The sequence below is a fragment of the Nesoenas mayeri genome, assembly GCF_963082525.1.
Source record: "Nesoenas mayeri genome assembly, chromosome: 2".
Classification (NCBI taxonomy): domain Eukaryota; kingdom Metazoa; phylum Chordata; class Aves; order Columbiformes; family Columbidae; genus Nesoenas; species Nesoenas mayeri.
In genome coordinates, this window is record NC_137543.1 from 8,116,514 (window position 1) to 8,143,206 (window position 26,693).

A 26,693-nucleotide genomic window follows, 5' to 3' on the forward strand; every position below is an offset into this window, starting at 1 on the left:
GTCACTTGTACCAGATTCCTTTCACCCTTCAAACCAAAAATTCCATTCATAAATAGGTGTGGATTCATATGTGAATATGAATATCTGTACAAATTCAATTAATTAAACTCCCCTTTCTCCATCAGAATGCTAAGACCACAAGTCAGTTGAGGGGTCACACTTATAGGAATATTTTCTTTCCAAAATACATTGCTTATGTGATAGATTATACTCAGAAAGTTTTATTATCTCATGTTATGCTGTGGCCCTCATATATATGATTTCTCTCTTGTTAGTGTAGAAGTATGAGGCAAAGAAAACAGAAAAGGTGCACCAGGTCCTTGCAAAAATCATTAGCCAGACTGTCATGGAAGCACCCCAAAGTCAGCTTTAGGCAAACAATAAGTTCCAAAACAGACTTTATTCTGCCCAGAAAAGTGCAGCCAATAAACCGACTAGAAATAGGGTTTATACAATTAGTTAGCACTCTGATAACATTAAATACAGGTTTGGATATCAGTTGAGGAGATTACTGGGGTGCAGCAAATTGAGAATAATGAGGATCCACAGCGTACATGCACACACTCACAAGAAAAAAAACCAGAGTCCTCTGACTCCAGGGTAAACTATCACTTGCCTGGGTTAGGCAAGGACTTATTCAAGAATATTATCACTCACCCAAACTAGGAGGTGAGGCTCTCCCAATCCCGGGAAGTTTCCTTAGACTGTTCCAGTCTAAGGGGAGGGCTCTGGCTCAGCAGACCCACTGCTCCGAGCAGACCACACAAAGGGGATTTTCGGTGGGAGCCCTGTTTATAGTCTAATCAGATCTGGCTGTGGGCATTACAACATGGTCCAGAAGCTTCTCAGCTTCTCTGGCCCCCTCCTCTGCTAATGACCCTGTAAACAGACTCCGGGTCCCACAAAAGAGGCATTAACTGCCCCATTGAAGGCTCCAGTTCTCAGAGGGGGATGTGCAACTGCCACACCAGTTCTCAGGTGGGGAAGTGCAACTGCCATGCAGAAGGAAGCCAAACCTTACACAGACATCATCACTGTTGACAGCATGATTATATCCTGTTAAAGTAGTACTTAGAGATTTCCAGCTGAAAGAGAGTCTTGATTATGGTAAATACTGGACACACCTATAAGACAAATTCCTCCATGGAAGAGTTTATAATCTAATTGACAGGAGATTGTCAGAAAAAATGAGTGAAAAGTCGTGCTTTGATCCAGAACATAGATAAACACCAAAAACACAACGCAAAATAAAGGTGCTTTAAATACAATAGAGACAAAGTGCATGTGTCAGAGTGTGCTTTAGAGATTGCTGGGATGAGATTGCTCCAGCTCCTCTATATTTGGAGCTATTTTTTTTTTAGATGCCTTATACCCTGCTGCTATCTGACACTAGGTCACCACCTATTGGGTGAAGCTGAGCATCTAGTCACCTGCCTCAGGCTGCCTGGAAATTCAAATGCCTAGATCACCTAAGGACACATTTTTCTAGGCTTGCTCATGTCACAGCTCACACATTCCTGCCATGCTCAGCACAGGACATGGCTATGCATGCAGTTTTAATCAAGATCCATGTGTCAGGGAGCAGCAAGGTCCATCTGCTCCCTTAGGGACATGGAACCAAGAGCCAAGAGTGATGTCAGCACATGCAATGTCCTCACCAATGGGTCGCATCGCACCAGGTGCTGGTAGCAGAGAAAGTCAGGCAAAAACACCAGGAGGCCTGTATGTATGAACAAGGGGCTCCTGGACAAACTCAGACACAAAGAAAAGCCTACAGAGGTTGGAAGCAAGGACAGGTGGCCTGGGAGGAATGCAGATAAATTGTCCAACCAGCCAGTGATCAGGTTAAGAAAACTAGAGCCCTGATAGAACTAAATCTGGTCAGAGACATCAAGGGCAAGCTTCTATAGGTACATTAGTGATAAAAGGAAAATTAGGGAAGAGGTGGACCCTCTCTAGAAGGAAACGGGAGACCTGTTTATCCAGGATACGGAGAGGGCTGAGGTACTCAACAATTTTTTCTGCCTCAGTCTTTACCATTAAGTGCTCTAGTCACACTACCCAAGTTGTAGAAGGTAAAGGCAGGGACTGGAAGAGTGAAAAACCTCCCACTGTAGGAGAAGGTCGGGTTCGACACTCAGAAAGATGTTTTCATAGAAGACAATGGAGAGTTTGTTCTAGTTCAACAGGTCCTTGGAAGTCTTAGCTTGAGATCAAGACTTAAAAAAGAACCAATGTTCCAAAGACACGTAGCAGAAGGAGAGCTTTTGTGCATGATTCTTCAACTTTTTCATGTCTGACAAGGGAAACTTTAATTTCTTTATGTATCTTGTTTTCCTTTGTTTTCAGACAAAACAGAACTTCAGAGACCAAAAGCTTAGTTTGTGCTCATGGTATGCTCTTCTTGAAAAGACACAGCCTCTCAACACAGTGTTTTGGCTATTGTGGAGTGCTGCCCTAAAGACACAGACCAAACCTCTTTTCTCCTGCTCCTTGGCTTTTTCTTTCTGTCCTTCCGGGAGACAGAACTACAGCTTAAGGCAAAAATGTCCTACTCAACACTCCTGTAGCCTCCATCCTCCTCCTCCCCAGTCTGGGCTTTAGGTATTCTTGGCAGGAGTTACGTCTCAGCACACATCTTAAATTCCCCATATAGATCACAGCCTGATGTCTCTTTTGCATAAAAGCATATTCTTGTCTGTGAATCTAAGGCAATTTTTCCTTCATTTTCTAGCATTATTATAGGCAGCTGAAGAAAACATGTCTCAAAAGCTAACAATCCCTGTCATTTATTTCAGAAACACATATTTCAGCCACCTATTAGTCTGAAGAAAAATGTATGCATTAGTGGCTTGCTTTTGTTCTAAATCAGTTATTTAAGATACAGCTGCACTCTTGCATGTTTATGAGAATTCAATGTCAGGTCTGAAATTGCTCCAGTTTGTACAACAGGAGTCCACTCTTGTTTACACCAGTTTTACTCCAGTCTGACTGTGTTCTTTAGGGTGGAGTTGCTCCTGACTTCGACCTGGACAAATGAGAGAAGGATCAGGCTGAGATGCCTTTCAGTCCTTGCACTAAGTCTACGTTCAGTACTATTCTGTTTGATTAAGATTAAATCATGGATGCAAATTAAACATTAGCCATCCGAGTCAGCTGAGGTGTATGTTAAGGAATTTATTAAATTGTTTTCTGTACAGGAAACTATGTGTTAGGAATAGTGTCTTATATGTACTACTCTAATGTGTTAGTACCCTTCTATTGTATTTTTTTCCTGGATCTAACTACATCGTTGTTGCAGCTCTTTGTTGGAGGACAAATGGTAGGCAGTGGGAGGAAATGGGATTGAACTAGAGGATATTTTGAGGTCCCTTCCAACCCCTAACATTCTGTGATTCTGTGAGAACATGTGAAAAGGAAATAATTTAAATCAAAAAACATCCTCCTTCCTTCTCCCTCCATTAGAGGTTTGTAGACTTCCTTCAGGAATTAGGTTTAGAGGTGCTGCCTAGACCTGTAACTCAGATGTGCATAGGACCTGAGCATGCTTGGCCTGTGCCCATGTGAGTAAAACAAGTCGGCCTTTGGCAAACTGCCTGTTGAGAATGGAAACCGGCACAATTCAATTTCCTACTATAGACATAGATTAAAACTGCTGACAGCACTGAAAGCTGTAATTCCATTCTACATCTTTAGTCTTAAGGGTGTGAAATGAAGTTTTTGCCTCTAGCAACAACACTTCCCATGAAACTACACTAGTAAGAGACACAAATCTAGTAGCTGGATTTAGAGATAGCCCTGAAATCTGCATCCCATCAGTTATCCTTAGTTCTGCCTTTTTCAAAAACCATGACCCCAGCAGTTTTGTTGGGTTTTTTTGTTGGTATTCTTTTGTTTGTTTGTTCAGTTTTTTGTGTGGGGGTGTTTGCTTGTTTAGTTGGTTTTAAAAAAGGGGGGATATTGTTTTCAGGTTTAGTTGTTTTTTGTTTTTTTTTTTGTTTTTTTTTTTTAATAATCACACTTTCTTCATACCAAGCAAGAAATGGTAGCAGGAGATTTTGTTTATTTGCTTGGTTAGTTGGTTTTAATATGGGCATTTTCTGATACAGATATCTATTTTTTTTCTGTAATTTCTGTATTAAAAATGTTGGAAGGTACATCTGACCTGATTTGGAATAATTTTGTATGTGTATTTCCCATGCTTTTCCAATAAAGTTCAAATTCTAAAACCTGTGACATTGTAAGCAGACAGTAGAGAAAATAATCTGTTAGAAAATATGTAAACTTCAATTACCATTTACGAATAGGTTTTCAAGGAAATATAATAAGACATAAAGTATTTTACTTATCTATATGGCATCAGTGACATGAGGTGTAGAAGTTCAGCCTGTTAAATTACAGGCGAGGTTGTCTCTTTGGTTTGCTTTGGTTGGTTGGTTGCTTGCTTTGATTTGGGCTCTTTTTTTTTTTGGTGAAAATATACTCTATAAATTCCAAAAGTCTCTTCCAAACCCTTGTGCAAGTGTTTAAAATCAGTTGGAAAGAAACATTGTAACTCACCTCAAAGTTAATCTAGAAACACAAAGAAAACCATAGACAATAAGTCTGTACTGGAAACAAATAAATTTAAATTGCCTGTGTGAATTTCCCAGGTTGTCAGAGAAGGACAATCTTATGGCAGAAATGTCCTCACATTCTTTCAGAAACTACCATGTTGTGATGTTACTACCTCTGAGCAGCACAACTGGACAAGTGTTTCTAACAATGGTAGAAGAAAATTCATGGAACTGAGAAGATGTCACTGGTCTTTTGATGGGCAACTGGGACACTTCATGCTACATACCAAGACTAAGGATAATTATACTACACGACTGTCAAAATAAGGGAGAAAAGGACACGGCTGTGTTAAGGTTTGGCCTTGAAATCATACAAGATGCTCAGATTGTGACTTAAGGGGAAAATTAAAACTTATCAAAGGCTGAGATGTAGGTCAGTTTACAAACTGATAGCTTTATCTTTAAACCACAAAAATATAGTTGCTTAAAAAAGGCTGAAAAAGCTAAAATGTCTTTTTGTCTTTGTTTCACACTGGTTGCAACTGGATAGCTGATAACCCTCATTACTGACTTGTACCTTGTAGATCTTTTGTTTCAGCTCCCACCTGGTCTGGCCTTCTGTGTAATGTCTATCATAAAATCCCACCTCACACACTTGTACCAAAGACTCCACGTGGTCTTTTGCAGAACGCAAGCTCATTGTAGTCACAGTTTGAGAGGTGTGCCATGTTAAATTGGGAAAATGGCTTTTGATACAGATGCACTGCTTCCAACCACCTTGGAGCAAAACAAAAACTCATATCTTCCAGCAAATTTCTGTGTGGCAACGACCAAAGTGCTGTATGATGAAATATTGTTATTGCCTTTCTGATTTAGCTGGAAAACTTGAAAAGATGGAGAACATACCATTCCTCTCAATACTTTGTTTGTTGGGCTAATTATCTTTACTGTCATTTTTTGACTGATTTCTCATTTGCATTTGTTTGGATTTCACTTCCAACAACTGTTCCTTGTTATGCCTTTCTTTGCTACATGGAGGACTACTTAAGTACTTTCTATTTCCTCCCTCTGGAGGTATTTATGAACATAATCAAGTTGCTTCTCAGTTACATTTTTTTATTATTATTTGATAAATGAAAGAGATTGCACTCATTAGATTTGTTTGTTTTATCCAACTGGTTTTTTATCATAATTTAGACTTGCAGAATTTCTAGGGTACTGACCATCTTTTGGAAATATTTGTACATGGTATGTAGCATTGAAAAGCCTGAATTCCAAATGGAGAAATTGTGTTTATGACATGTTATTCATACCAATTCAGTAAAGTGGCTGTTAAGACCTTTTTTTTCCTTGAAATGTATTCCAGTGTGTGTGTCAAATTTTCTCCTTCACCTTGTTTCTCTTAATCGTACAATTTCACTGCATTATGTCTTGTGATAAAAGCACTTCCATCACAGCCAAGTTGTAATAGTTCTTGGTGAATGGACTGCAAATTAACTCAAGATTCATCCAATTCAGTGAAATAAAGTCTATTAACTGATGATGGCTCCAGTTTGTCACAGATTCAATTCTTATCCCATTTAAATAATTCATACTTTTGCAGGTATAGAGTGCATTTGTTGTAATTTAATAATTCTCCATCATAATTTTACAAAATTAATTTCATAAAGACATTTTTCACCTGTTATAGGTATATTTTAAAAATATTATTCTATTAGTTTTCACTAAATATATGCATATATTTTTATATCTTTACATAAGCTGCTGACTGAATGAACAATAAGTGCTCAGTGTTTTGGAGATGGCATTTTCTGACCTTTAGTTGGTCATTATATAACTAGAGATAAACCCATGAATTGTGCACCTGGGAAAACTTTTATACAGTAGGGAACAAGGAACAAATTACAAGGACCAGACTCTCAGTGGATGTAAATTCAGTCCTTCCTATCAATGGTACCATTTTAATTTACACTAGCTGAGAATTTGGAAGAAATGACTAAATGTTTGCTGGAAAAGTTTTTGAGATCTGCTCTTTGCCTTTAAAAATCATTAATACACAAAACTACTTCTGCAAAAGACTGACCTTCAATCATAAGCAGCTATGATTAGAGTCTCAGGAGAGATCCGTGAAGTGAAATGAATCTGTGAATTAGCTTTGATGCAATTTAAAGTCAAATACATTACCAGATCTAGAATTATAAAGGAAAAAATTGCTTGTATTAAAACAAAACAAAACAAAACAAACCAAACAAACAAAAAAAAAAACACGACTGTCCTACTGTGCCTTGAAGCAGAAGAAATCTGGTAGGAAGGAAAAACTCAAGGTGTCTTTAGGTTTCTAGAAATCATAGAATCATAGAATCATTTAGGTTGGAAAACACAGTTAAGATCATCGAGTCCAACCGTTAACCTAGCACTACCACTAAACATGTCCCTAAGAACCTCATCTACTAATTTTTAAACACCTCGAGGGATGGTGACTCTACCACTGCCATGGGCAGCCTGTTCCAATTAAGAATTTTTTTCCTAATATTCAATCGAAACCTCCCCTGATGCAACTTGAGGCCATTTCTTCTTGTCCTATCACTTGCTACTTGGGAGGAGAGACCAACACCCTCCATGCTACAACCTCCTTTCAGGTAGTTGCAGACAGCAGTAAGGTCTCCCCTCAGCCTCCTTTTTTCCAGGCTAAACAGCCCCAGGTCCCTCAGCTGCTCCTCATCAGACTTGTGTTTCTCTGGATGCTTCTCTGTTTGGCTGTGCAACTTAGGAAACCAAAGTGATTCAGGTGAGGGCTTAGATCTTACTGAAAACTTACTCTTTTTTAAGAGAACATATTTGTCCGCACTGAAGGAATCAGAAAACATTTGTCACTATAGTTCTTCTGCTCTTCCCACTCAGATATTTTGCAGGCCATAAGTAAATAGAGAGCTCAGCTGCACATATGGGGGTACCATTCTTTTCAAGAGGAGTTACGTTACCAGTATTTAAGCAGAATCAGGCTTCTGGCAAACTGCAAAGTGAAAATCAAACAAGATGTGGAAATGTTGTTTTTACACTGATCTTTAAAGTTATGTTCTGAAGTTATTCAGGCCAAACACAGCTAAAGACCAGAAAGAGGATAAAGGAAAATTATCAAGGTGATGTTGCAGGGAGGTGTAGTCGTGCTGCTCAGAGAAAATCTTTGGGAGAATCACTAAAATACAGAAACAATTGAAATCTTTGGTTCAGCTAGAATACTATATACTGGCTGGTGCTTATGGTTTCAGACTAATAAAATTAAACTCACTGTGTTATTGCTTTATTTTTTCCTTGTAGAAGTTTTGTCTGAAAGGGTAATTTATAACTTTTTTTTTTTTTTTCTTTTTTAGTGGCTTATGTATTGCCTTGGAGTGGAAAGACATAAAATAAAAGCCACACTTTGATGAATGTTCTCTTTTTAAAGCTAGAGCATAGAATAGTAATATTTAAGATAACACTAAGGGTGTATGTGGAATGAGACTGTTTCTGGGTTGTGTAGACAAGTGTGTCTTCCTTATGCTTCAGCTTTCTGCAATTAGGTGGGCATATCTTTCTAAACCATTTTAATAAAATTTTATAGTGAATGTAGTGATTGTGGCAGGAATATAATGAATTTTGAAAGCTTAATCTGAATAAACTTGCAGGTTTAATGAACTTGTATACTCATCCACACTCTGAGCACTAAGAGAAAACATACATCTCTAACCGAAAAATAGGCATTTGCTAGCAAATCTATTTTTAAGACCAGAGTTGTGTATTTGAGGGCAAGTTGCTAGTTCTATACAGATTTCTTCTTTAGTTTTTGACAGTGTCTATGTGATTCATTTCCTATCCTGTTAATTAGTTGTTATGGTTATATTTTAAGTTACTCTTTTTCACTACAAAACAAACATAATTTAGTAACCACTAAATGCAACCTTGCCCCTCTCCCTCTCTCCCCTCTCTTTGATATTGCATTTTCTGTCTATTTTATTACTTTTTCAACCACTTTCAAGCAGAGAATATCCTGGACTATATATTTTTAGAGTGCTTAATGGAACAGCCTCTGAGTTCCTCTAAAGTTTCTGTAATAAAAGTAGTATTAAAATACATTATTGTGTCCTCTTGGATGTATGGCAGAATAAACACATTTGCTTCAGCCTATTTGTTTCTTATTTATGCCACTCAAACCTTCACACAAGCACTGGAACAAATGGAGCTCTGATTTCCCTTGGGTTCATGTACTTCGGTTGCACTCTCTGGCATTTACAAAGATGTGTGACAGATTTTTGGGAGCATTCAAACTCTCTGGGGTTTTTTTTCTGCCAAATAAAGGGTGAGATCCCAGACTCTTCCCAATGGCATATTCCAAATACCTTTTCCATAACACCTCCAGGAGCTAATATCTTTTCAGTCTGTTTCCCTTTAATAAATTTTATTTCATATTTTATTTCATTTGGATTCTGGATTCCAATAATATTTTAAGGAGAGATGAGAGTTACAGAGAAGATGCATAGGGAGATTATATATCTTAGAGCACCATACTGATGACCACGCAGCCACTGACCCACTGGTTGTGAGAGTTCAATGAATGGACCTTGCAGAGTTTTATCCAGACCAGAGCCTCATATTTTTTTTATTGTGATATTTTTGTATTTGTTCATTGTTTTTAGATTGGGGTGGAGATTTTGGAGATATTTTGATGTTTTCCTTTCAAATTGAGGTTCTGAAGCCATGCATCTTTTTTGGTCCATAGCTACACACATGTGCCCTAACTGGCTTATTTCCAATTACATTTCTCTTTTGCAGTTTCTCAAAACAAATATTTATCTTCTTAAAACCCTGCAAGGAAACAAAATATAAGAAAGTGTTAGAATTTGTCTGCTGCCTTCATGCTATGTCTGTAACTAGGCCATTCCTCTGCTTTTGTTGGCTTATAGAAGGCACTGTTGGCTGTCTGCTATCTGTGGGATCACAATAATTTACTATTTTTGATACTGCTTTCAGATTGTATCCTGTGATTCTCAGCTCAGAATCTCCATCAATGTTTTTATTATTCTCACTGCAGAGCACTTCCACTAGTTTAAGGACCCAGTAAGAACTCAGTAGTTCATTGCAAAAAATTGCAGCTGAACTAGGCAGAGGCAATAGCTTGCCAGTCTAAGCCTTGCTGTGCCAAACACATCACACCCTAGAAACCAAGTAATCCTTGGCCAGTGCTGAAATTGAATATAAAACAAATACAGAAGGCAAAACAATAAACTCAAGTTATAAAAACTGCGTGATTTACAGGACTCCATTCAAACCTGTTCCAACCCCTAAGCTGGTAGATGATGGAAAAGGAGGAGAATGTCCTATAAACCACGCACATAGGTTAACAAATGGGAAACAATAAAGCAAGAGGTGGAGATGGAAGATAATAACACTTGGCTGCTTCTTCATACAAAAGATGAATTCTTCTGTGCTGTATAGCTTCTTAGCCCAAGTGTAGCTTCTTCCTGCTTGTCTAGAAGACCTGCCAGTGAATGATTCAAAATGTTAAGAACACAGTAATTAATGGGTTTCTCTGATTCTTTGATTAATTATTCAGCCAAAAATGATCAATCAGTGCTGCATCTATGACTCTTGTTGTTCTTCATTTTGCTTTCCGGTGAAAAAGCTGAGGAAATGTTATCACTTTCTCATTAACTTTTCTGTATCAAAGACTTAGTAGTGCACACTGCATCATCTTGAAATAGCTTTTTGGAGCTAAGGGTTACTCTTTAGAACTGTTCCTAAGAAATCATTTCAGTAGACGTCTGCAAGTCTGGCTAGAAAAGCAGGCACTATATTTCAAAAGCTGGAATTTAAGATTTGTCAGCTATATGAGATAGAGTTCAGATCTAGATGATCTGGCCATTAAATCATTCATATGAACAGAGGGCCTCCAGAATAATAGTAGATAATGAAACCAGGTCTACATCATTCAAATAGATATAAAGGAGAGAATTCTCTAAAGACATGTAAGTAGAAATCATGGTGAAATTAAAAATAAAATAATACAAATATTTTATAGGGTAAGCATTCTGTGAAATACTTCCCTGCTGATTTTGTTTGTGGTGTTAATTAAACTACATTAAAATGGTGTTTGAGGCCCTAAGCAAGTAAATGAAACTTATTACTTTGAAAGTTTGATACTTAGGCTAGTTTTGTTCAGTTAACAGCACTGGGGAGGCAAAGGTGAATGCCCTGAGCCCCGTAGAGATATAGTCAGGATCCTGGTAGATGTCTGGCTAAATTTGCACTGTGAGATAGTGAGATATTCTTTCTTCTTCTAAGTACACAAGTTGGACATCAGTAGTCTGGCCCCTTAGCAGCTTTAAAGGAGATCCATAATATCCTGTAAGTTCAGTCAGAAATACTTATTAAAACATTATCAATTATTGTGAGTTTGCAGTGTTCCTGGATTTGCAGCGTGCACATTCCATGACACTCCAAGAAATACTTAGATTGGAATGATTTTAAAAATCCTGTTCTAAAATTTGGTATCATTATTTTGCTTCTAAAGTAAAAAAAAAAAAAAAAAAAAAAAAGTAACTGTAAAGAAGGTTTTAGTTTCCTTATATGTAATGCATAAATGCCAGTTTGCAATAGTTTCTAAGATACCAGTTATATATACGAAAGCTTCATTGTCATAGATGAGAGAGAGCAGTCTTCTTTAAAGCCCAGATACATACAAATCCAAGCACCAAAATATAGTAGTTTGACTTGTTCTGTGAAAAACTGGGTTACCTGGTAGGATAATGACCTTCCCTTCTAGAAATCAAGTATATTTTAATAAAACATTCCAAAACTGAAATTTGATACAGTCACCTTAAAAAAAAACAAATCAACAGAACTACTTCTTTTTTTTTTTTTTTTTTTTTTTCATTGTTATTTCTATATTTAATCTTTTGGTAAGTATGCATACCTCTAAGACATCCTTGAGCTAACATGAGTTCTTGAAGCACTTAGGTATGATGATCGCAGGATAACTCAGGTGTGAAGGAATCTCAGGTGGTCCCTAGCCCAAACTACTTCTCAAATAAGGTCAGTTATGGGGTCAAACCAGGTTGCTCAGGTCTCTATCCCATCAGGTCTTCAAAAGCTTCAAGGATAACACAGACTCCGTAGACCACTTGATCTACTGTCTGACTGTCCTTAAGGGGAAAAAAATTCTCCTTATATCCAATTATAATGTTTGTTTTTTTCTTCAACTTATGTTCTTTGTCTCTCACCCTTCCACCACACACCACTGTCAACAACCCGGCTCCATCTTCTTGATGATCTCCCTACATTGTACTTGGGGCTGCTGCTAAATCACCCCAATGTCACCTCTTCTTCAGGCTGGACAAGAACTTGGTCCTTAGCCCCTGGCTAAGTGTTCCAGCCCCAAGTATCTTGGTGGCCTTTGCTGAGTTTCCCGCAGTTTATTGACATTAGATGAAAGATTCTGGAAGTCAAATTTCCATTGACTTCAAAAGAGCTGCAGTTAGATCACTCACTGTGTGAATATTTTCTTTTGGGCTATTTTTGCTACAGATATATTACCCTGAAGTCATTTTTCAGGATTAGTAGTACAGATTGTACATGTTACTGTCCAAGTTTTGAAAGAAGGTCAGATGACAAAAGAATGGCTCAGAAGCTCATGCAGACAAATTTAGTGCATTTAAAGGAGATACAAAGACTTTTTTGTTCTTGGTGGTGTTTTTTGTATCCTTGCAATAGCTTGTTTTGTATTCACAAATGCATGCAGATTTTGCACTTATCTGCTCCCCATCAAATATGTTTCTGGCCCTTCAAGTTATTTGTGTGAATCAATAGTATAATCCACAGCTTTTTGCAATGACAGCTAAAAAAATCACAGAGTTTGCACCATGCCTGCCTTCAAAAGCAAAGCCACATATTCCTTTGTGTGGAGAGAGTAATCACTGTAAAGGTAAAGTGTATGCAATTTCCAAATGCCAAATTCTATAGAGAGAAAAATACTACTTTGCTTTGTGCTTTTCAGCTAGCTGAGGCCCTCTCATATGACAGGCCATAATCAATAAATCATGCACCAGTTGTGCTGATTCCGTATGTCGGGTCATATCTCTCCATTTCAGTTTCCAGTTTCTTACAGAGTATTCACTTGTGTTCTATTCTCATATCTTTCCACCTCCTCAGCGTCAATTTAAAAGCTGTTATTTTTAGGCCATAGAATTGCAACTCGACTGCCCCCTCTCCTCAATTGGCCAGCTTCAAAGCAGGGACATGGAAAGAAGCAAGTCCTCTGCCTCAACTCCAGTCCCTGTGATATACCAAGGCGGCCAAAAAATCCTCTGTGTGTACACCTTGTCCATAGTGGGCAAAGAGGTGCCATGATCACAGAATCACAGAATGTCAGGGATTGGAAGGGACCTCAAAAGATCGTCTAGTCCAATCCCCCCGCCGGAGCAGGAACACCCAGATGAGGTAACACAGGAAGGCGTCCAGGGTTTTGAATGTCTCCAGAGTAGGAGACTCCACAACCTCCCTGGGCAGCCTGGTCCAGGCTCTGTCACCCTCACTGAGAAGAAGTTTCTTCTTAAATTTAAGTGGAACCTTTTGTGTTCCAGTTTGAACCCATTAACCCTTGTCCTATCATTGATTGTCACCAAGAAGAGCCTGACTCCATCCTCATGACACTCACCCTTTATATATCTATAAGCATTAATGATGTCACCCCTCAGTCTCCTCTTCTCCAATCTCCAGAGCCCCAGCTCCCTCAGCCTTTCCTCACACGGGAGATGCTCCACTCCCTTAACCACCTTCATTGCCCTGCACTGGACTCTCTCCAGCAGTTCCCTGTCCTTCTGATAACAGCTTCTCAAGGCTGATCAGTAATAGAGATTGTATAATTTGAAGAAAAGTTCCTTGCAATGGGAAGATGTTTATTTATATCTTCTGTAAGTAATTACTCACTCAGTCAGGCAGCCTGACATCTCTGGTCTTGCTAAGGAAATTCCTGATTTGGCAATCTTCTCAGCGCCAACTGATTAGACAGCCAGAGTTGGGAATTCTCAGAATTATTTTATGTATCAAAAATCTGTCTGCCTGGGCTGTGTGAGTCACTCCAGCCCAAACTTGCATTCAGCAGGTCGCTTCACAATGATCAGCCAGGACCATTTAAACCCCTCAAGGGTCCTGTATTCATCCTGGCTCCATGTCCTACTGCTCACTCTTCCCTCATCGCCAGAGTTCCCCGTGTAACTTTCAGGAAAAATCGGTCCTCTCTTTACTCCTCATTGCCCATGGCAAAGCAGGGACATTAGTAATTTCTTACAGCTCAGTTGTGTTTTGAGTATTGGTTAACATTTTTGTGTTTGCAAAGCCATAAAGACATATACATGCACATATTGTAGTTCCTAATTACTGTAACTAGGGACTTCAAAATTAATGGCATATTTATAAACAAAAATGCTATTTTCTTTTGCTGTCACCTTTTTCATTATGAATGAACATTCAGACAGGGAAATAACTTGGACAAAAGCCCTTTTCTGGATGTTTCAAGAACTGTACTTAAAATAATGTTCTCAACCGTTGAATTACACTGTCAAGTTCTGCTCTGGGTCTCTTAAGTGACTACGATCATTCAACTTGCAGCTGACAAACTTGGAAGATTTGTGGCAATCTGGCTATTTCTTCCCTTTTTCTTCAGCCTTTTTGTTTGGTTGAGGAGGACGGGAGTTGTTGTTTTTTCTTTTTTTTTCTCTGTGCTGTTTAGATGTCTCTTTATATATGGCCTGTCTGCCTCTGTCTCTTCACCCTTTGCTTCTATACTGCATCGAATTCTTCTTCGAGCTCAGTTTTCCTGCCCTGAGTTTAAGTACAGGCTTCCATCAGTCAAGAAATTGAGTTTTGCAGCTCAGCTCTTAATGTTTGGCTTTTCTGATGTGTCCTATGAAATGGAAAGAAAAGGTACATTTGTTTCTTGAATGATTATAAACAAGAGGTTATTTTTGTCTTTTTTTTTTTTTTTTTTTCAATTGAAATCTGTTCCTTCAGGGAAGATAAGATTCTTTTTAATGTCACAAAGCAATTTTAGAGTATCTGTCCTCATAGAAAAGGTATTCTGTTCTTATTTTAGTACATGTTGGTTTGTTCTGGTCTTTTGGTTGGTTGTTTTAATAAAATAAAATTAAATTAAATGATCAGAGTAGATTGGGAAAAAGGGGTCAGTGTAACATGGAAATTCCTGAAAGAAGTGTTTGCCTGTCTTCTAGAAACATTATTTTACATGCCTTCCAGATATAAAGAGCTTGGACGTGTTTCTTGGCATGAGATGTCAAACTCATCATCCCTCAGTTAAGGGAATTTACCTAAGCATTGATATATATTAACTTTTTGAGTTAACTTAGGAAATCCAAGACCTCTGCATGCTCCCAGCCAATATAACACTGGATTTAAAGCAGATCCACATTATTCTGGAGCAGTGGCTGGTCACATGAGATATCTTTGAAACACAAAAGTGGCACTAGATGCCACTGTGGGGTAATAAATTTCTCCACATCACCTTCCCCTGCATGTGACTTTACGTAAGATTGCCATCCTGGCTCCCATTATATTTGAAAAACATCTAGAATTTTGGTCAATACAGAGATCCCCTGGATGAAAAAAATGCATGTTTCAGAAGGATTCTCAATTTCATTGTCTCTGCTGGCCAGGGCACTGCTCACTTTAAAGGGGATTTCCATGACTTTTTTTTTGTCTCATGGAAGTACCTACACTGTGAACAGGTCCATTCTGCACTACCTTGCACTATGTACTTCTTTGATCTTCCACAGATGATTTATTAGTTCAGGAGTTCCTGTCCCACCTGAAGCTACTGCTGTGTTTTATGGTGTAAAAGACCATATGAAGAATGTATGAAGAATTTTCCCTCTAAGCTCTTACTAGTTTTAGGGATAGAAAGAAGGGGCTTCATTCAGCTGAGGATAATTTCCTGTGCCTACCTTTGACAGGTCCCCATGTGTTGTTTTTTTTTCTCTAAAAAAACTCAGAGAAATATCCATATCACATGTATATGCTCATTGTGTAAAGCACTTTACAGTTGTTAAAGCTGTTACTTGCCCTCTTCAGCACAAAGCCTAACCAAACAAGTGAAAAAAACCTGTAGGTGCTAACAGTAAAAAGCAAAACACAGTAAGTGCTGAATCCTCTTCCTCATAACAAAAATATTTCCATATGTTGAGCGCCCTGGAGCTGTAAGGATTAAAAATGCAGACTGAGTGACCTGAAACTCTTTTAATTAGAGCTGAAGAGCTTCAGGCAGGCATAAACACCTTCAAGCCAAAGAGAGCAATTTAGAATATTATGGTTACATGGATGAAATACAAACTTTTTTTTCCCTAGCAGAGTTACCCAGATATCTAGCATTCATAAAAGATCAAAATAGATTTAAAAAAGATAGGACTATATTTCGCTGTTGTGGTATGGATGTGAAGTATATAACACTTCTTATAGTATAACTGAGTATCGAATTAATGTAATACAGGCAACAAGATTACTTTATCTACCTAAGCAGCAGACAGCAAAACCCAAATTTTAGGACTCTATCATTTCACCAGATAGGAAAGCTTTGATGTTGCTAGCAGTGGTTACTGGGTGACTTACTGTGTAAGGCACAGACTGATCTGAAAGTGACAACATTTACAGCAAAAAAACCCTGGTGACCAGAACTGGTGAAAAAAAAAAAATCTAATGTCATTGTTTTCAACCAGAAGAGTTCAATTGTACTGTTAAGGTCTAATAATTTTAAATATGGTAAATTATTAAAAAGTATTGCTAGAAGCCAAAAGAATAAAGCAAATGTGCTATATTATAACATGAAATGTTAAAATTATGACTTTGCCATCTAGAATTTGAAATGTACCAAAGGAAAACTTTGTGTAGTGTTTGAGATGAAGCAGTCAGAATTATCAAATAAAAATAAAATATTGCAGCATAAATCCCTCCCTGCAAGTGTTCAAGGACAGGTTGTTTGGGGCTTTGAGCAACCTGATGTAATGGAAGGTGTCCTTGGCCATAGCAGGGAGAGGCTGCAACTTCATCATCTTAAGATCCCTTTCAATCCAAACCATTGTATGAATTGTTTCAAATATTAGATCTTACTCTTTAATGAAAATCAAATTCTTAAGTAAGTGAAAGTGGTTCAGAGGCTGTGATTCAGCTGAAATAATAGAAGATGAATGTTGTTTCCAGAGATTCTTCACTACCTCTCTGTTTTAAGGATCCAGCAGGTGATTCTTTAAGGGGAAAGATTTCTAGAAAACTTGTGCTTAGTAATTCCTGAACATATGGTGCATTCTGTGAGTCCTTTTTTGACTTTTTCCTCTTCTTGTCCAGATTACTAGATGCTTGTGAAGTATAGATCCTCACATTTCAGGAAACACGATACATTTCTGACATTAGATGCTCAGAGTAACTTGGGACAGCACAATGTCTTATAGTAGTTAGACTGCCTACATTAAGTCTGGCCTTTAATTGTGATATAAAGTACTTCAGATTACATTATTTTTTTCTTTCTTCTGTAAGCTTCCATTACATAAACATGAATCAGCTACCTGCTTCACATTTCTATTCTTCCTGTAAACATAAGGCTGTAGAATGTCTTGTTTCACAGAATAAATAGGAGGACTTTAGCACTGATAAGCATTAAATTATATTTTTTTTTTTTTGCTGTTCTCGTGGCCTGAAAAAAACATATTCTGAGATCACTATAATTTTCTGGAGCTGCAAAATGTTCTTTTTAAAATGTCCTCTTCATATTCTCTTTTTCACTAGCACAAATCAAAACTCTACTATGGAGAGGATCTCATTTTTCCATGCAAATGACCAAACTGTAAACTGATCTATATCCCATTAATATTTCTGAAATGGCAAAAGAATAAAACAACATTAAATATAACTGCCAATAGAACTGGAAATGAAGGAAAAAATGTTTTAATTAGTGAGTATGCAACAGCTCAAAGATATTAAAAAAAAAAATACAATTGAACACTATAGTGGTTAGATTTTAGAGAGCAGGGTCCTAGACAGTAATTCAGAGCTCTCTCTCATCTGTGTAAGAAAAAGCAAAATAGCTCTGAGTGCCTATTCAGAAATATCTTTAATCTGATAGAGGAGATATGACAAACCAGCAAATGGGAAAGACAGACAAATGACTGGGTCTGAAAACATAAACTTTCTGGAACTTACACATCTGGACAAAAACCTCCTGTAACATCTGCAACATAACCCTTCTTGCTATAGATCAGCAACAACTTCTCCAAAGGACTCAGAAATTTTCACTCTTCTCCCTAAAACCATAAACACATCAGCAAGCAGCAATACCATTATTTAACTTTGTGTCATAATCTAGCTTTTCTTCTCAAGCTTTGTCGCCCCTGTTTCAGTAGACCTGGGTAAGTAAGCCTTACCGCATTAACATGACTCACTTCTATATATATATATGTATATTTCTTTATTTTTTTTTCTTTTTTTTCTTGTAGGAAAGCACAAGGAAAAATGCTAACGTAAAGCAATCAGAAAACAGGGCAGCACCCAAAGACAATGAAATTTGATCCTCATTCTATACAACTGCAATATAAAATATTTCACACTTGTAACTTAGGTTACCTAAAGACATTTGAAAACATTATTCATCTTCCAGCCTGGACACTATAAATGTATGTTCAGCATTATCCCCACCAGAGAAAGCTGCACAACTAGATAGAAGAACTTCTTTACAAATAGCCCAATGTGGGGCTATTTTAAATAAGTTTCCACATCTTATTTATCCTAACTGTGCTGGAATAATCTAACTAGTGCTATAATTTAAAAAGTTTAATTTCAATTTGTAGCTCAATATGTTCTGTAACTCAAAACACCTTCTCTGATTTAAGCATTGTCAGCGAAAGGCCCATATGTATATTTACACTGCCTGCAAGGCTGAACCTACAACCTAGATGCTGATATATTTCCCTAAAAAGTTTAAGACCTGCCTTCAGCAAGCAATTTGATCTTTTTGCTCAGTCCAGTACCTCTTATTTTCTATACTATTTCTAACCGTGCTGGGTGCCTGTAGTGTAGATTCTGTATAACGTAGCCTGGAAACACAGACTGAATAGCTATAGCCTCTGAGCCTGCCCCACGAGATAGGCTGCTGTAAGAAAAGCTTGTGGGGTCAGTGGAAGACTGAATAAGAAAGAACCTGACTCTGATGTTCAGTGGCTAGATGGAAAATTTGGGACAGGGCAGGGCAAGTTTCCAGTCAGGCATGTGTCTAAGTCCCATTAGAACTTAAGTGCCTTGTTGAATCCAAACCTTAATTAGAAACTATCCTTACCAAATGTCAAAATGTGCCTTTTCCCTTCATAAAACATTAAAGACCACTAGAGATGGAGAAAATGGGCATCATAATTCCCCTCTGCCAAAGCATCAGGACTCAATCCTACATGTTTTCCTCTGTACTAATATTCAGGAAGACTTGCTTACAGAGCTCAAACAAGGTAAATATAATTTCTGCTTTTTTTGTTGTTGTTTTGGTTTTGGTTTTGTGGGTTTTTTGTTTGCTTGTTTGGTTTTTTTAATAATGCTGAACATGACTCCTGGGTCATAGTGAGAAGTCTAAAATACTGGAAATGGAAATGGTACTACATGCACCAAACACAATAAAAATAACTAGTTCCCATGAGGCTCTCTCTGAACCTGGTGAATTGCTTGTGGTAATAATATTAAGCACCTCTACCTCTATAAACATGGCCTTATGTTACAAGCAATTTTCCTGTAATAACAATGTCAAGAAACACCACTGTGATTTCATAAAATAGCTTTTCTGCTATTAATGTGTTATCCTTTCATTTTGAAAGAATTATAGCTTTGAAGGCATAAGGAGGAGCTTATTCAAATGGGAGTAAGTTGCTCAGGTACTTCACTTAGGCAAAAATACTCCATGCATTAGACCCTCAACTCATCTGAATTGAAAGAGCTCCTTTGAAATTTTTTACACTGGCTAATTATCTGTTCCATATGGTTAATTTTTTTTTAAGGCCACTCAATAATGTGCATTAACTGATGTTCTGGTTTCAGCTGGGATAGAGTTGATTTTCTTCCTAGCATCTGGTGTTTTGGATTTAGAATGAGAATAATGCTGATAATACACTGATGTTTTACTTGTTTCTACATGACAAAGATATTTTCAGCTTCTCATGCTGTGACAGGTGCACAAGAAGCTGGGAGGGGGCAGAGCCAGTACAGCTGACCCAAACTGTCCAAAGGGATATACAACGCCATATGATGTCATGCTCAGAATATAATTTGGTGGAAGAAAGAGTGGGACACTCAGGGTGATGGTGTTTGTATTCTCAAGACACCATTCGGTGTGATGGAGCCTGACTGTCCTGGAGATGGCTGAACACCTGCCTGTCTATGGGAAGCAGTGAATTAATTCCTTGTTTTGTTTTGTTTGTGTGTGTGGCTTTTGCTTTGCTTATTAAACTGTCTTTATCTCAACTCATGTGTTTTCTCACTTTTACTCCTCTGAATCGCTCCTGCATCCCATCAGAGGAGAACGTGTGAGTGGCTGTGTGGTGCTTAGTTGCTGGCTGGGGTTAAACCCTGACACCTCACCACTGTTGTCATGTAATCAAGCAGGAGCTGTAGTTAGTTACCACACAAACAATAAAGATTTTTAAATAGCTTCATTTTTAATACTAAAGTGCAGGAACAATGAAAATTAGTGAATACTTTTTTGAAAAGTTGACCAGTTTGGTTTAGTGACAACCTCCAGAGATGCTTACTATGTAATACAAAAGACAGTGATCGGTGTGCCCATAGGATGAATAACATATTAAAATGTTTTAAACATTTAAAATGTGACAAAAAAGAATAATCAATAGAAATCTGCCCTTTACAGTAAGGTAGCAAGGTTCCCTCTGTCTCCTTTGAATTAGAGGAAAGAAAGAAGCAACTTTTAAAGCAGTTATAATCTAAGGTCACTTAAAATTACACCTGAACACTTGTTTTTCAAGGCATAAATTTTTCACCAACAATGGTGTTATAGACATCTTAAAACTACTTTGATAATTTGACCTTAATTCACTTAATAATTTCAACCAAGGGTGGGGAGGGAAAAAAATACAGTTCCCCATTGAATTCAGAAAAGAACTGGAGATTGTATATTTTTTATTCAGTGACCAAATGAACACTGATCATCCTCTGAGGGACCAGTCCTAGTTCTCTGTAAATGTTTTGGAGCTCTTCTCTCATTACCCCAAAGGAGAGTACTCCAATCATTCTGCTTTTTTTGTTTTAATGTTTCCAGTGCTTCCCCTTGAAGCTGTGCTTCTTTGCATGAAGTACTAAGAAAGGGATTGAAAACAAGGCAGTTTGTCCATCAGGACGGTGCCTTGACCACCGGCGCACACTGCAGAATAAACAATAAAACAGACATAAACAACAGAACAGCTCTGAAAGGAATGACTGAGAGGCACCTCCCTTAAACATCTCCAGTTCATGGGTTTGGGGTCTACTAGGGACAGCACTATCCAAGTACTCTGAATCTACAGAAGTGTTTGAAAGAAGCTTTCTTGTGTCCTCATGAAACCTTCTGATGTGCCTGAGTGTCCCTCAGTCTCTCCTAATGACTCTGTCCCATTTGCTATAAAATATTTAAATCCTAATTGAGTCAGAAACTTATGCAACAGCTTCATTGTCACTTGAGATCACGAAATTGACTTCCCTCCCAGAATAAATACATGGAGAACTGCATTTCTTACTTTCTTAAAAAAGTGTCTTAAGAAGAACATCATGGACCACATTAGAGAGTCAACTTTTTCTTCTGCTTTTTACTACAATGTTCATCTATGAACTACCTCACTTTCAGCTGTACAGAACATTTTCCCTCATTCAAATATTACAGATTTGGCAGGGAAACACATATTCATGAATGCACACATGCACTTTAGTTTTGGACAGCATGAACTTTTTTGTTTGTTTTTGGCTCAGTGTTGAAATGAGTAATTTATTCACTATGCCACTGAACTTAGCTTTTTCATATTAAGGAGACATAATTACTTAAACCAAAAATGTTTATTTAATATAATTTAATGTTTTAGGCCTTTTTTTGACCTTTGATTATTCAAGATCTTAACAGATGAATGTCTGGCTCCTTTGAGAGACACTTAAAACTTGAAATTGACAACAATAGCTGGCTCTAACTCTCCTCAGGCAAAAGGACACTTTCAGTCATTTGTGCAGGAAATGGTCCTTTGCTTGGCTGCTCCTCAGGCTGTGAAATGAACTCCAGCAGAATCCTGGGCATGTGATCAGCATCACAACTTCTATTTCGAGGTGAAAGAGCACAACTTGCCACCTCTGACAAACACATGGAGCAGAGGGCACCTTAAAACAACAATTAGGAAAAAAAACAAACACACACCAAACAACCAACCAACCAAACAAACAAACAAAAAAGAAACCTGACTAAAAGAAGAGACTACATGAACATTTTTTCCCCAGGATATGATTAGAGTGGAACAAACTCCACGTAGCAGATGTTTGTTGTGGCACTTAATGTACTATGGGAAGGTGCTCAGATGCCTGTGCCTTTGCAGAGCAATTGTAAAAGGTTTCTTGGTGTGCTGGGAGACTTAATGGTATGAAAAAGTCAAAGCTATCAGATGCAACAAGCCAGCCTAGTCTGATTTTTGGCAAATCATTATTTCATATGGTGCAAATAATCATAAAATAAAATGGCATCTATTTATAATTTTATAGTAATTGCTTCTATAGCACTTGCCAGTTTTTCCATAATAACTTCATGTATAATTAGTATGTAATCTTCAGGCATAAATAACTCTCTAATTAGCCTGTAATCTGTAATTATAATGTACTTACAGACTAGCTATTTGCTTATTTGGACTCTGCAAAAGAAAATACCTTCCTGATAAAACACTGAAGGAGAATTATGTAGATTTTGTGTTTGGAGATCATTCTTAAAGCTGTCAGGAGAAACAAAGCAAGATGCAATACAGTTATTGAAGCTAGAAAGTGTTCATTAGTTACTACATGTTTTAGACAATGGATGATAAAAGAGGAGATGCAGATTAAGACAAATAATCAACAGGAAGATTTACTGAAATCATACAAAAGTAAACAGGGACTTTTCAATTTCCTGTGAATCCAGATAACAAGGAGCTCTGGGATGAGAAACAGCAAATGAGAATATCAAGACAATGTTTTGTTTCAGTTGTTTATTTTAGGACCTGGCCTTGCCTTACATTGCCTCGCTTTGCCTCTCTTTTCTCTTCCCCTTCCACTTCCCCTTCCCCTACCTTCCTTACTTTTCATTTCTTTTGCTTTCCTTATTTTTGCTCTTCCTTTTCCCTTTAACTTTTTCCTTCTTTTACTCATTTTCCCTCTGCCCTTTTTCAGTGAATCACAGAAACAAAAATAATAGTGCTATTTGATAATCAGATAAACATCCCACCAGCAAGAAATAGATGAGCTACTGGATCTCAGGAGAAGGAAAACTCAGATGAAAGGATTTACTCAAAAATTACATACCTCAGATAACAGTAAATCTTGGATAAACAAGGTGGTACATAACATTCCAGGAAACAGATTTATGACAGCTTCAAAACTGTGATATAAAGGTAGTTCTGAAACACTTTCAATTCCCTAAGATATTTTTCATTTTCTTTTTTTCTTTTTTCTTTTTTTTTTTTTTAATTAGAATTTTTCTGAGGTACTTCCAGAGTATACAACATGAATAACTCTACTCTTTAGCTTTTTGCTTAACGTGTTGGCCTGTATTTCTGAAATGATGCCATGAAAAATATTGGTAAATCTGCATCTTTAAGACTTTCAGTGTTCGAATCACATTGATACAGAAAGGAAATATCATTGTTCTCAGTTTGGTGAAACCCATTGGAAGAGATACTATTTGACCTGGTATTGGTCCGTATTGTGAAATTTGTGACAGTTCAACATTCCTTTATTATTATGTGACTGATTTGCTAGATTGTTTTTCTTTCTTCTCACGAGAAATGTAACAGATAAAATGAAAAGAAAGATATAATTAGTAGGATGGATAAAATAATTCCCTTAAGATTAAATAGTAAAATCAGAAATAAAACCAGAATTAACACAGAGCCAGAATACAGGTTGAAAGCTAAAGAATAATTCTTCATATCATTTTAACTCCATAAACTGATGTGCCTGTGAATGGATTTTGTGAATTAGGTTCTTGCTTCCCAGGGAGGTGAAAAGATTTCTTAGTAGGGAGAAGATCCAGGCAATTAACAAGTTTAAAAATGAACATTAAAGAAAGCATATCTGGAATTCAAATTGCAATCACTGTGAAAAAATATCTTACCTTTTTCCTTATTTCATAGAACCACAGGTTAGCTGAGGTTGGAAGACACCTCTGGAGATCACCTAGTCTAGCTCCTCTGCCCAAAACAGTATCTTCTAGTACCGGTTACTCAAAGCCACATCTATTTGGATTTTTAATATCTCAGAGGATAAAGACTCCACAGCATCTTTGGGCAACCTCTGCTAGTGTTTCACAGAATCAGAGAATAGCTGGAGTTGGAAGGGACCTCTGGAGATCATCCAGTCCAACCCACCTGCTAAAGCAGGTTCACCAGAGCAGATCACACAGGAATGTGTCCAGGTGGGTTTGAATGTCTCCAGAGAAGGAGACTGCACATCCTCTCTGGGCAGCCTGTTCCAGGGCTCTAACACCTCAAAGGAAAGAAGTTTCTCCTCATATTCAGATATTCTATATTGTGGGTGGTGATATAAGAACTCAACATGAAACATTTGTATTTCTTTCATTCAAAGTTGCTAAAGAAACAGATATGTTTATATAAATGGTTTATATTTTATTAAACATGAACTTTTCATAAAAAAGTAATTAATTTCCTTTTGAAAAGAAAAGGTCCGTTTATATGCAGCAACAACTGTGCAGAAGTTTAATTACTAGTGTCCAACGCTGTCATTGTATTTCTTCATAGTGGTCAGATAATTTTTCCCCATTGACTGAAAAGTACAGTTAAGATAAGGAAGAGAGAACAGAAGACAAACAATTTTATGTTCTTGTGCAGTACTCACAGGCCGTATGAATCAATGTGGTATGAATGTCAAATGGAGAATGATTGTACTCCCTCATGAAGCTGCACACAGACATATATTCCACATAGTTATACTGTATGGCATACACTAGAATTGTTCGACTTGTGAAGAAGACACAGTTAAATCCGCTGTTCTTTATGTCTGCCCTCAAGTTCTTCTTTCAAAACCAGCCCTGCATACAACACCATAATCTGTCTGTGTTTCCAAGAACTAAGGGCTAGAACAATTAAATGCTAAGAGGCCAAAATACCATTTAGGGAAAATTCTTCTTTGGGAAAAAAAAAAAAAAAAAACGAGGGAGGAAAAAGAAAAAAAAAAAAATCTCAACATTTATCTGAGACAGCTCTTAAGACTTCAGATAAAATCCTCCTTAGGATCCAACATCAAAGCTCTTTGCTCTCTGTCTTTGCTGATCTAACACAAAGGCTCCTTATCTAGAGATTTCAGAATCTCCAGAACAGGCAGCCCTGAAACAAGGATTCTTGAAAAGTCCAATTTCTTTGCTACGTACATCACTTGCGTAGATGATTTCCATTAAAATGCAATTAAATAAGCAACTAGACATTTTTAATTTCCAGAGGCCAAGAGATTTTGCAGATTCCATGGCAGCTTCACATGGATTTTCACATCTTAACTCGTCATAAAAGCCTGAACACAACACCTTACTGATGCAAATGCTTCCCAGGCTTACCAGAGTGGGGCTAGACATGAAAACGTTAACGATGTGGGTCATGAGGAGGTAAGCAAGAGCTTCTTTATGTTAGGATATCCAAATACCATATGAATCAACTTTGAAATGTCACACAGATTGCTGATTATGTTAGTTTATCAACAGATTAAACATTGAATGGACAAGAATGAGAGATCAGTCTCCCTCACTCTCAGATGAGTTTTGTATACACCAGGCTTTACAGTTTGACCTCCTAAGTCCATGAATCTTTGCATGAATGCAGCTTTACTACGATCCAGCTTGAACAAGAGGATTGGAAGGGACAATGGGTCTCAGTTTGTCTTAAAGTACCAATTTGAAAATCAGTCAAGGAGTTCAAGTATCTATAAATTTGGAGATCATGGGACAGGCCAGATGTCTTGGTACTTCTTCGAACTCATGAGTCACAATCTTCAATAAGGGTCCCATGAGAGAATCTGTACCAAGCCCATGGGATCTGAAATATTTTGCTTTTGTTGTGCTGTCTGGGTTGCTTTTCTATGCTTTCCCTTGAACATTTTTCTATGGCACAGCAAATAGATTAGACTATGGAAATCTAAAGTTTTGCTGGGTAAGAACGACCACTTTTAAGGATTGGATATAAGTCCAAAGCTACCAGAGTATTCGATTTTTAAGTCTTCTTGCATTAACATTCATCATGCCATAAATTATTTAGTCCTCAGCCCATTCTCTACCTACACAAGATTTGCTTTTACAGAGATGTATCTTTCATTTCTAGAACTTAGGATCTTGTGTGCTATAAAAAATCACTAGCCATCATTCCAGGAGAAATAAAACATTAAAAAAAAAATAATAAAAAAAGGTTTATAATGAACCACATGTGATACTACGAAAAGGGAGTGAGGAGAAAAAAAAAAAAAAAAGAATAAAAGACAAGCTTTCATATATCATTTGTATGAAGAAAAAGAAAAATCAAAATTCAAGCCACTGAATTCAAAGCCTGCCAGCTGATTTAAACATCCAACATAAGATCAGTTCTGCAGGCGAATCACAGTAGACTAGCAGGCTGCTATTTGCTCCATCCTTAAATGTTATTTAAAGCTGCCTACAACCAGAGTTCCAGCTCTCAGAGATTTAAAGAAGGAGCATGAAACAGCTGTTCATTCTTCCGTTTCCAAGAAACACATTTCAGATGATCCATGCTTTCATTTAAAGTTGAAAGTCCCAGTATAAATATGCCTTGTAGGCTAACCAAAAGTTAATTTGCTATCAGTTGCCAAGGCAGCCACTTGCCAATGCTCCCAGTTTTA